This window comes from Lactuca virosa, chromosome 4, assembly GCF_052849685.1.
Source record: "Lactuca virosa cultivar CGN04683 chromosome 4, Lactuca_virosa_CGN04683_v6, whole genome shotgun sequence".
NCBI classification, from domain to species: Eukaryota; Viridiplantae; Streptophyta; class Magnoliopsida; order Asterales; family Asteraceae; genus Lactuca; species Lactuca virosa.
Window position 1 is genome coordinate 158,658,677 of NC_136429.1, and position 11,409 is coordinate 158,670,085.

Genomic DNA, 11,409 nt, shown 5'->3' on the forward strand with positions numbered 1-11,409 from the left:
AATGCATTTCGATTCTCTTCAGCGACTTGTGAAGCATCCACATTGCATAATATCTTCAAAACCGTGATAAGATCGTTCAGATTCATCAGAGGAAAGTCTGCAATAGTGAAATCGAATGCCACATTATTCACCCTCGCAAGAGAATAACGAAACTCTATATCGGTCCTTCGAACCAAACATCAGGCACAATTAACATAACCCTCACAATCTTTACTAACGACCAAACCTCTTCTTTGCTTTTTCCCAAGACTGCATGAAAGAAAATCTTCAATCTCTTGAATTCTTCTTTGTCTTTGAAATTCTCAACTAATTTGAATTGAGTAAAAGCGAACATCAGATGATTGATTGGGAAATCAAGCTGATTGAAGTTAGAATTTTCGATATCAAAGCTCTTCTTTGGTCTCTTTAAGAACTCATCCTCCTTATCGAGTACTGCAATCTAAATTGTTTCATAACACCATGTATTGTTGGGATCTCCTTTGTTTAGACCAGGTGGATCATTCACTCTTTGATTGAGTATACTGTTGATTTGCCTTTGTCTTTCAATTTCGAGTTGTTACAGCCTTTTCTTCTCTTCTTTCGAGGGTTTAGTTTGAATGTTTTTCCCTTTATCTTTTGGATTTACAGTTGGAGTTATCTTGACCATTATTGAACTCAAACCTGCTCCTCTTTCATTGATAGAAATTCCTTTCTTTGGAACTTTCAAAAAATCCACATCATCTTGAGAAGGATTTGTTAATGTTGTTGTTTTTGTTGTTGAAGTTGAGACAACTGGCTTCATTGGAATAGATGTAGGGATTTGAAGAACCTCTATCTCTTGTCCCCAAAGGAACATCTATATAACATCTATATCTTTGTTATGTGACTCATCACATAACACTAGTCCATGGGAAATCTATCTCTATATCTCATTAAGAGATTTTCTAATCTTTATCTTCTAGTACTTAACTCATTAAGTACTTAATATTTATCTACATCGAATAACATATTGGTACTCTACACAATACCCTTTATGTCTAGACATGTATTCTTACTCTTATGACCGTATTGCATATAATCCTCTTCTATCACTCTTTGCTATCTCTTGGGCATCAACAAATACCCCTTCTTATATCTAATCATGCATAGGATTATATTTCATATAATCATATTCTATCTTTATATACTCTTAAGGGTATTACTCATAATACCCTTATTCTTCTTTTACCCACTTACACATACCTTGGTTATACATACATGCTCAGATACATGTCTTACATGTATAACCACATTTACATAATATTACATAGGGTTATAATTTATATAACCCTATCTTTCATTCCTCTTTGTCATGATAAGGTACATGACTCTAACATACATAAACATACATACATATATACATAAAATGAACAAAATAACTTAACGAGAGAGTGAGAGTAATAACTTAATAAATCATTTATCTCTGTCCAATAATCAATCAAAGCAATTTCTTGGTTATGAGGGAAACCCAAAAAGGAATTTACTTTTATTTATCAACATTATACCAATTTAGTTAGGACCTTAGGCACCTTAATCCAACACCATATTCTTTGATCTTAGGCCTAAACATGCACATACACAAGCATCTTAATACTTGTCTTAGATTACGAAAAGATTAATGACTCTTAAGGTTAAAATGACCACTTAATGGATCGTTAATGTAACTTTTCATTCTCTATCTCTCTATCCAATCCAATTAATGAATTAGGCATCCCATACTACCTAATTCATCATAATATAACATCTAATGCATTATAACCACTAGTTAGGGTTTCAAACCCTAACTTGTAACGCCCGTAGATCCGAGCTAGTCAATTTAGAGATAATAGGGGTCGAAACGACTTTTCGACAAAAGATTATTTAGAATAAATAATCTTAACCAAGTTACAGAATATGTCTCAAGAGTTATGTACATATAAAGAACGCCGAAATCCGAGTTATAACGAAGGAGTTATGACCTGTCGAAGTTCCGCAACAGAATCGGCACGGCACCGGGAGACGTAAATAGTGAATTTACGATAGAGCGACTTTTAGCCTTAGCGATCTAAACGAAAGTCATAGAATACGTTAAACCGAGAGCATGCATAAAAAGAACGCCCAAATCTGACTTCGTATGAGGAAGTTATGATTTTTCGAAGTTTCAGCTTAGCAGTGTACAGCCTGAAGTTTGAATATTAGATCAAGCGGTTTTTAGCCGACACAACCTAAACGAGAATCGAAGATCTCGTTAATAGTAGCGTAACGATAAAAAGACAAACGAAAACGGATTTCGGATGAAGAAGTTATGGATTTTTAACGGACCAACCCTGTCACGACCTGTTAAAAATATAACTTTTAAAATAAAGTCAAAAATAGCCAACGAAGTCTAAACGAAAGTTGTAGAGTACGGTCCCGCCTACGCGTGGATATAAAGAACGTCGAAAACGGAGCTCGTATGCGAAAGTTATGAATTTTGGAAGTCGGGAAGGAAAATTGTGAAATCTACGAGGGGGTGATGACGTGGCTCGATCAGGGCCGTCGCTTGCTGATCACGGTCTGGCCTTCGGATCCGGACACCTGGCCTCGCTACGCCCCGCGTAGGTCTTCGGATGCCCAGCGTTCGCACTACGCCTCGCGTACGCAGATTGGACGCCTCACGTTCTCGGAAATGCATGGTCTCGGAGCAGGCCATGTCGCCCCAACAGCCTTGTCACGCGTGTTGTACAATGCGACCATTACGCCCAGCATACCTCGGCTACGCCCAGCGTAGTGCGAGGCCTCGCAGGCTATAAAAAGGGTGCGAGAGTTCTGAGTTTTTCACACCTTTCTCACTTCTCTCTCTCACTGCTTTCTCTCTCTCACTACTTTCTCTCTCTAACCCATTCCAACCCCCCTAAACCCTAGGGAACCCCCCTAGCACCCAAAGGAAGCCTCGAGGCTCCCGAAGCCCCGAGAAAAAGAGCCTTTCGGCTCGGGAACGCTGCTCCAAGTGAAGCCCGGTTTTCAAGAGAAACCCGCTGTAAGTGAGCTACGCCTACGTTATTTTTAATATAGCTTTTAATTAATTATAGTAACGTTATTAGGACCTTATAATAATTATTTTGGCTATTATTATGAGTTATATAAGTGTCGTTATAATATCTTTTTAACTACTCGCGGTACGGGGAATCTGGTTTAAAGGGCCGCATAGGGTTGTTGGATTTCAGAAGTGATATATGCTAAAATGGTTCTGCCCTCCGGTGTTTTATGTCTGCCCCTGTCTGTACATAGTGGTTGGAAAGTATTGTTTAACGCTTATATAATAGTAATAATAATTAGACTATTAATTAGTCTCAATGAATATTAGACTAAACCCTAGTGGTAATGATACTAGGTTTTGACGAGGGAAAACGGTTTTAAGTAACGAAGCGTTGTCCGAGTACCGAGTCACCACCTTATCAAGTGAGTGCATAGTTACTTTCATCTTACACATAGATATGAAGTATTTTATATAAATTACGTGTTATGTGTGTATACTGTCTGAATACTTGTTGTCTATGCTGGATGAAACGTTTTATACATGTTTTAAATGATTTAAACTGTATGTATTTTATATCTACAAAATGTGTTGGGTAAAACATGGGTAGATTAGAGGTGAGATAAATGATGAGCGATGAAAAATGAGAAAAATGATGAGTGATGAAAGATGAGATGAATGATGAGCGATGATATATGAGTGACAAAATATGGTGCGAAGCGATGAGCCAAAGCGATGAGCCAAAACGATGAGCCAAAACGATGAGCCAAACGATGACCTAAGCGATGGCCCCGTCATCTAGCAGAGTATGGATGACAACCACGGACTATTCTAGATAGTCTAGTGGAACACTAGCAGGCTCGCAACCTGTAGGTGTTGTGAACGATGTGTTCACCCGGTGTACTCTAAAAACCCATTGACAGGTATTACGAGTGGACTCTCGAAAACGATACTGTCAATAAACGAGATAAACCTTGGCGACTATGCAGACTTAGTGCCGATTCCTTAGGATACTCCTTAGGAATGAATGAACGAGGAATAGCTGAATCTTAGGGTTGATCATTAAGAGTAAAGAAGATAATGGGGATGGGTAATTGAGTTGATTGTTTGATGTTTAACATAATAATTATCTTATTGTGGATTGAAAACCCTATGTACTCACCAGGTTTCCCAACCTGACCCACTCAAGCTTATTTGTATCACAGGTGTCGATATGAAGCTACTTTACACTGAGGGATTTAAAAGAGATGTAGATCACTAGTGTAAATGAATGTAAGTTCTGTTTATGCTTATGTTTATGTATTGACGATGACATCCCAAATGTTTTAAAATGGATAAAAATACATTTCTTCGGAAATGCTTTGATAACGTATTTATCATGTTTTTCTGGGAACAAATTCCGCAACATTTTTATTAAAAGAGGTACTCTGATTTTTATAAAGCATAAACAAAATCGGTCTTTTCTGGCCGTGAAAATGGGGATGTCACATAACTCTTATTGAGTTGATCCCACCCATGGGTATCACATACAAGCTTGTTTAAGGCATCTAAATACCTTCTTTAACACTACTAACAAGTTTTCTTACTCTAATCTAAGATAGCTAGCTCAATTCATAAAAATCACTATTAGCCCTAACTAGCTTAACAATGGTTAAAATGATTACCTCATGAGCTTCTCTTCTCTAATCCAATCTATATGCACCCAAAAACGCCTCTTGATCCTTCACCATCCTTAAAATCGCCAGAGCTTGGCTATGGGGGTGTTTGGGGTGCAAAATGACGAGAATGAAGGCTTAACAACCTTATGTTCTGTTGCTTAACCGCGGCATGGTTGCTAATTCACCTCGTCACGACGACCATTTGACCTCAGTTAGCGGACGTGCATATGCTTGCCACGCCAAGGCGTTCTACTTGAAGTGCCATGCTACTCTTCCTCCCCTAGCAACATACTTTGGCCACCACGCCATGGCACCAATATATCGTACCGCGGGGTAAAGTATGTTGCTTTTCTTTCTTACGAAGAACATTTAGGGTCCCGTCGTACACTACTCACCGCGCCACGGTTCCGGACTGACAGCATCCCATTGGGCTGATTCCATTCCGGCTTTGGGACATTTTTGTCCCAATTTCTAATCTTCATATCTTCTTCGTTTCTTACCCATTTTCGGTGTTCTTTATACCCACACAAAAGGTGGGAACAGAATCTACACTTTTGTTAAGTCATATCTCATTGAATTAATACATGTCTTCATCTATAAGTTACAAAGTAGTCCCAAAAAGCATAAAATTCCCATTTTACCCTTTTGGTCAAAAATGTATCTTCTCATGCATTTTTTTCTCTTGAACTTACTCATCTAACATCATCTTAGTAACTTAAACTCTTATTGGCCATTTTTATGAAGTTACAACTTTATAATCTCATTTGTTTCCTATAATTGACCATTTTGCCCTTTTGGTCCATATTTGACTAAAAGTCAAATTTCGCTAAATTTTAGGTTCTTACAACAAAGCTCATTGAACACTAAAAAAAAGATCAACAAAAATATCCAATTACAATAAGGACAACCATAATCAACTAAATTAAAAGTCTGTGTGAACACAATACTTAATATAAATAAAATATCATGTTGAAGATATGGTGTCAATCAAATTTCACATCCAACAATTTATTAGGTCAAGTAGAGAAGTTTGACGACATAAGTGTAAGAAATGAAATAGTTTCCAAATATTCTCATATTCATACAAATGAAGAGTGTATTAACATATTAATGGTTTAAGTTCAGTTTCAAGTCCATGATGATAGTGGAGATGTTGGTTTTCTTTAAAGAGTTAGGGGTTGTTTGATAGTTGTTGACTGGGTAAGATCTGACTGAGTTAGAGCTTGACTGGGTCAGAAGCTCTGACTACATCTACCTCCGACCGAAACCATGTTGTTTGATTACGCATTTGACTGACTGTAAAAAATGACAATTTTACCCTTCTGTATGGTTTTGTGTTTTTTTTTTGTTTTGTTTTGTTCCGAATAAAATCTATCGGTTTGAGAAAGAAAAAAAGTTATTGATAATCTTATATTGTACAAATATTATAAATTGGACAAATATTGTAAATAGAAACAGAATGCTATAAGAAACAAATCAAAGTAGAATGCTATTACAAACAAATCAAATAAAATACAATGGTTTAATAAAAATAAACACAATTACAATGTTGTAATAACATGACAACCTCCATCATCTCTGATATCATACCATTAGACCAACATTTCCACCACCATATACAAAGTCTATCTACCTACTCACCTGCAATTACAAAAAGAGGAAATCTTAGAAAAACCCAACATATTATCCTGTAATGCTCGAAAAAACCATTATATTATTTTTATGTATGATAAAACCATTTTATTTGTTGATCATGCCTAAAATAATGCTTTGTAACCGGAAAACCCTTGATAGCCGGTTACATAACATTTGTGACATCATAAAAACCCAACCTATTATCCTCTAATGTTCGGAAAAACCATTATATTATTTTTTGTACAAAAAAACCATTTTATTTTTTGATGTTGTACAATAAAACCCTTTTATGTTATGATTTTGTACAATGATTAATTATCTTCCCTTTTATGCCATGTATTTTTCTCTTGATAAAATATAATAGGTAAACTTTTAATTGATTAATTCCACTTAAAAATAAATTACAGGTTATGAAAAATACAAACTAACCCCAAAGATACTTGATCCTGAACAAAGCGAATGTCAATATAATATGTATTTCATGCGTCGATGTTGCGCAAGAATTAATTTCAAGTATACAACACTACACAAGAATTGATTTCAAGTATACAACACTGAAGTTGTCATAATAAAAAAATTGTGTGTTTGGTTTGTGAAAATAACCATGTTAGGGTTTCTGATGTATTCCTTTGCTATAAATGTTACAACCAATATTGTACAATTACATAAAGAACTCTACACTATATCATGATAAAAAGACCTAAACTATCCAATAAATAATAGTTTAACACTTCCCCTCAATTTGAGCGGGAGGTTCATAAATGCTTAAATTGTCCTGAAAGTCCAAAAATAATTATGTAGGTAATCCTTTAGTAAAAATATCAGCAAACGGGTGAGTAGAAGAAACATGAAGTACGTGTATATGACCAATAGCAACATGTTCCCTAACAAAATATAAATCGATTTCACATGTTTGGTAATTTTGTGATGTACTTGGGTTTGTAGTTAGGTGCATAAAACTTGCATTGTCACAAAAATCAACAGTAGTACGAGATAATAGACATAACAACTCGAGAATATTGTGAAATCAAACAACTTTAACTACAACATTGGCTACCCCCTGTACTCAGTTTCGGCACTAGACCTCTACATGATGTGTTGCCTTTTGGAGGACCAAGAAACATGATTGTCACCAACAAAGATACAAACTACAAAAGTAGAGCGGCATGTCTGAGGACAAAGATGAAGACCAAGAGACAAAGTCCCCTAAAGGTACGGAAGTATACATTTTAGAGCAAGAAAATTATGTTCACGAGGATCATGCATAAAGAGACATATTTGTTGAACCGCATAAGCAATATCCGAGGAGTGAATGTCGGATACTGGAGAGCTCCAACATGACTTTGATAGAGAGTAGGATCAAAGACATGGTTTCCAACTATGGAGAGCTTGGGTTTAGATCATGAGGGTGTACTACAAGGATTACATGAAGACATGTCAACACGAGAGAGAAAATTGCCAAGGAGTGAAGTGATATATTTTATGTGATATATTTTATAAGAGGGATTGCCTAGGAAACACTTGATACCATGATAACTTCTAAATTTCTCATTGATTTTATATATGAAGTAGAAGTTACAAATAACACAACACTACAATATAATGATCAGTTGTTTATAAGAACTTAACACCACTGGTGGAAAAGAGATACATGATGAGTATAAAACATAACAAAATTAGAAATCAAGGAAGCTAACTATATTTTTCCTTCTTAAAAACTTCTCTTATTGGACAGTGTGCAACCGTAACGATAAATGCGATATTTATCAAAATACCATTCCTCAAAAGGAAAAAATATGGGACATAAAGGGGTAAATAAAATGTTTTGTTGTAAAAATCAAAACATAAAGGGGTTTTATTGTACAAAATTAGAAAATAAAATGATTTTTTTGTACAAAAATAACATAATGGTTTTTTCGAGCATTAGAGAATAATAGGTTGGGTTTTTGTGATGTCACAAATTTTAGGTAACCGGCTATCAAGGCTTTTCCGGTTACAAGGTTTTATTTTAAGCATAATCAACAAATACAATGGTTTTATCATACAAAAAAATAACATAATGGTTTTTTCGAGCATGAGATGATAATAGGTTGGGTTTTTTTACGGTTTTTCCTTACAAAAATAAACAAAATAAAGCACAATTTAATCAAAATCAAAAACCAATTTCATATCAAAAAAACCGATTTCTTAAAATCTTTTCATCAAACAAATGGTGCACCACCAAGAACTGTCATATATTCAAAAACCAGTTTGATAACAAGAAATCAAATTCTAAGTCTGTTAATCAAAAGAAGACGCACCACTAAGAACAGACATGCATCCAAAATTATCAAAGCCACAGAGACAGAGTTCGACACTCCCTATGACAAAAAGAAAAGGTAAGCAACAAAGGTCTGCACATTTATATATTTAAAAACTTAAGCGCAAAAACTGAGATTATATATATATTTTTTTAATTAAAGAATACAAAATTTGAAGTTGGAAATTCAATTTTCGGAAATATATGATAAAGGGAAACAACAAAAGGGAGTCCACATGCTCTATTCAAAAATAAACACACAAGCAGCAAAAATAGGTAATTTTAATCATCTTTGGATGTTAGACATCATCAAATATAGATGAACACACAAACACACACCTCAATTACAGATGAACACACAAGCACACACCTCAATTTTAGATGAACACACAAGCACGCACCTCGATTTTGGTGTGTTGATGCTAATAAGGGTAGCGGAGGAGGGTGGCACTGGTGGAGGAGGGAGACGTTGGCGAGGGAGGGAGACGTTGGTGGAGGAGGGCGTTAGATGTGTGTGTCGCTTAGATGGTACCTTGAAGGTTCGACGGGGAAGAAGGAATCAGGGAAAAGGGTATGTGAGTCTACCGTTGGAAGGAGGCCGGAGGTCAGGTAACTAGGTGAGGCGGATTTGGACAGAGGCGTGAAGGAGCAGATCGGATGTGAGAGGATTCGCCATCGTTGGAAGAAATGTAAGAGGTGGGAGGAGTTCTCGTCGTCTAAGGCAACAAGAAGGAGGAGGATCCGTTTTTAAAATAAGGGCAAATGATGTTGTTTTTCCAGTCAGCTTTATTTTATGGAGGACCGTATCAGATGCACATGGACCAAGTAAGAAGCATGAAGTGGTCGTATCAAACGTACTGACTTGGACCGAGTCAGAGCCCACTTCTTACTGGACCCAGTAAGAGGGTTATCAAACAAGGCCTTAGAATTTGATTTCTTGTTATCAAACTGGTGTTTGAATATATGACAGTTCTTGGTGGTGCACCATTTGTTTGATGAAAAGATTTTAAGAATTCGGTTTTTTTGATATAAAATTGGTTTTTGATTTTGATTAAATTGTGCTTTATTTTGTTTATTTTTGTAATTGCAGGTGAGTAGGTAGATAGACTTTGTATATGGTTGTGGAAATGTTGGTCTAATGGGTATGATATCAGAGATTTTGATGGAGGCTGTCATGTTATTACAACATTGTAATTGTGTTTATTTTTATTAAACCATTGTATTTTCTTTGATTTGTTTGTAATAGCATTCTACTTTGATCTGTTTCTTATAGCATTCTGTTACTATTTACAATATTTGTCCAATTTATAATATTTGTACAATATACGATTATCGATAACTTTTTTTTTCTCAAACCGATAAATTTTATTCGGCACAAAACAAAAAAAAAACACAAAACCATACAGAAGGGTGAAATTGTCATTTTTCACAGTTAGTCAAATGCGTAATCAAACAACATGGTTTCGGGATGTAGTCGGAGCTTCTGACCAGTCAGGTTGTAACTCAGTCAGATCTTACCTAGTCAATAACTATCAAATAGCCCCTAAGTCTGTTAATCAAAACAAGATGCACCACTAAGAACAGACATGCATCCAAAATTATCAAACCCATAGAGACAGAGTTCGACACTCTCTATGACAAAAAGAAAAGGTAACCAACAAAGGTCTGCACATTTATATATTTAAAAACTTAAGCGCAAAAACTGAGATTACATATATACTTTTTTAATTAAAGAACACAAAATTTGAAGTTGGAAATTCAATTTTCGAAAATATATGATAAAGGGAAACAACGAAAGGGAGTCCACATGCTCTATTCACAAATAAACACACAAGCAGAAAAAATAGTTAATTTTAATCATGTTTGGATGTTAGACATCGACACACACCTCAATTACAGATGAACTAACAAGCACGCACCCCGATTTTGGTGTGTCGATGCTACAAAGGGTAGCGGAGGAGGGTGGCACTGGCGGAGGAGGGAGACGTTGGCGAGGGAGGGAGACGTTGGTGGAGGAGGGCGTTAGATGTGTGTGTCGCTCAGATGGTACCTTGAAGGTTCGGCGGGGAAGAAGGAATCAGGGAAAAGGGTATGTGAGTCTTGTTGGAAGGAGGCCGGAGGGGTCAGGTGACTAGGTGAGGCGGCGTTGGATAGAGGCGTGAAGGAGCAGATCGGATGTGGGAGGATTCGCCATCGTTGGAAGATATGTAAGAGGTGGGAGGAGTTATCGTCGTCTAAGGCAACAAGAAGGAGGAGGAGCCGTTTTTAAAATAAGGGCAAATGAGGTTGTTTTTCCGGTCAACTTTATTTTATGGACGACTGAATCAGATGCACATGGACCGGGTAAGAAGCATGAAGTGGTCGTATTAAACGTACTGACTCGGACCGAGTCAGAGCTCACCTCTTACTGGACCAGTAAGAGGGTTATCAAACAAGGCTTTATATGGGATCAATTTGGTGATTTTATTATTCTTTTAGTCCATAATTTCACGATTGTTGAACATGATGTTTTTTGTTATATTTTGTTTTCATTTCATGTGGTGGAAGATATTTATGAGAAGATGATGATTTGACTTTAGAAGATATATATGATTTTTGGAAAACGGTTTACCTATTCTCCAAAAATAAAGTTTTCTCATCTTTGAACAAAATGTTTTGAACTCGATTCATTATGTAGTAGATAATCGGTTGTACACTTTTGTTTTTCATCTATGATACTTTGATACTTTTGTTTTCGTATATTATACATCTCAAACGCACTTACATTAAACGATAAGTTAATTATTTATGTGTGGTAGCTGAAT

The 11,409-nt window shown here is 36.1% G+C and overlaps 1 long non-coding RNA gene across 4 annotated transcripts; it reads right to left on the bottom strand.

Annotated features, from left to right (window-relative positions):
* Positions 1-6,049: 6,049 nt before the first annotated feature.
* Positions 6,050-11,089, bottom strand: LOC145107623 (uncharacterized). Of its 4 annotated transcripts, none has more exons than XR_013707913.1 (3): positions 8,976-11,054; positions 8,607-8,666; positions 6,050-6,312 (listed from the first exon to the last, which is right to left on the bottom strand). It is a non-coding gene; the product is annotated as an uncharacterized LOC145107623 (long non-coding RNA). The 4 variants fall into 4 exon arrangements; XR_013707911.1 differs by having other exon boundaries at positions 8,945-11,054; XR_013707912.1 differs by having other exon boundaries at positions 9,007-11,053.
* Between the last annotated feature and the right edge of the window lie 320 nt (positions 11,090-11,409).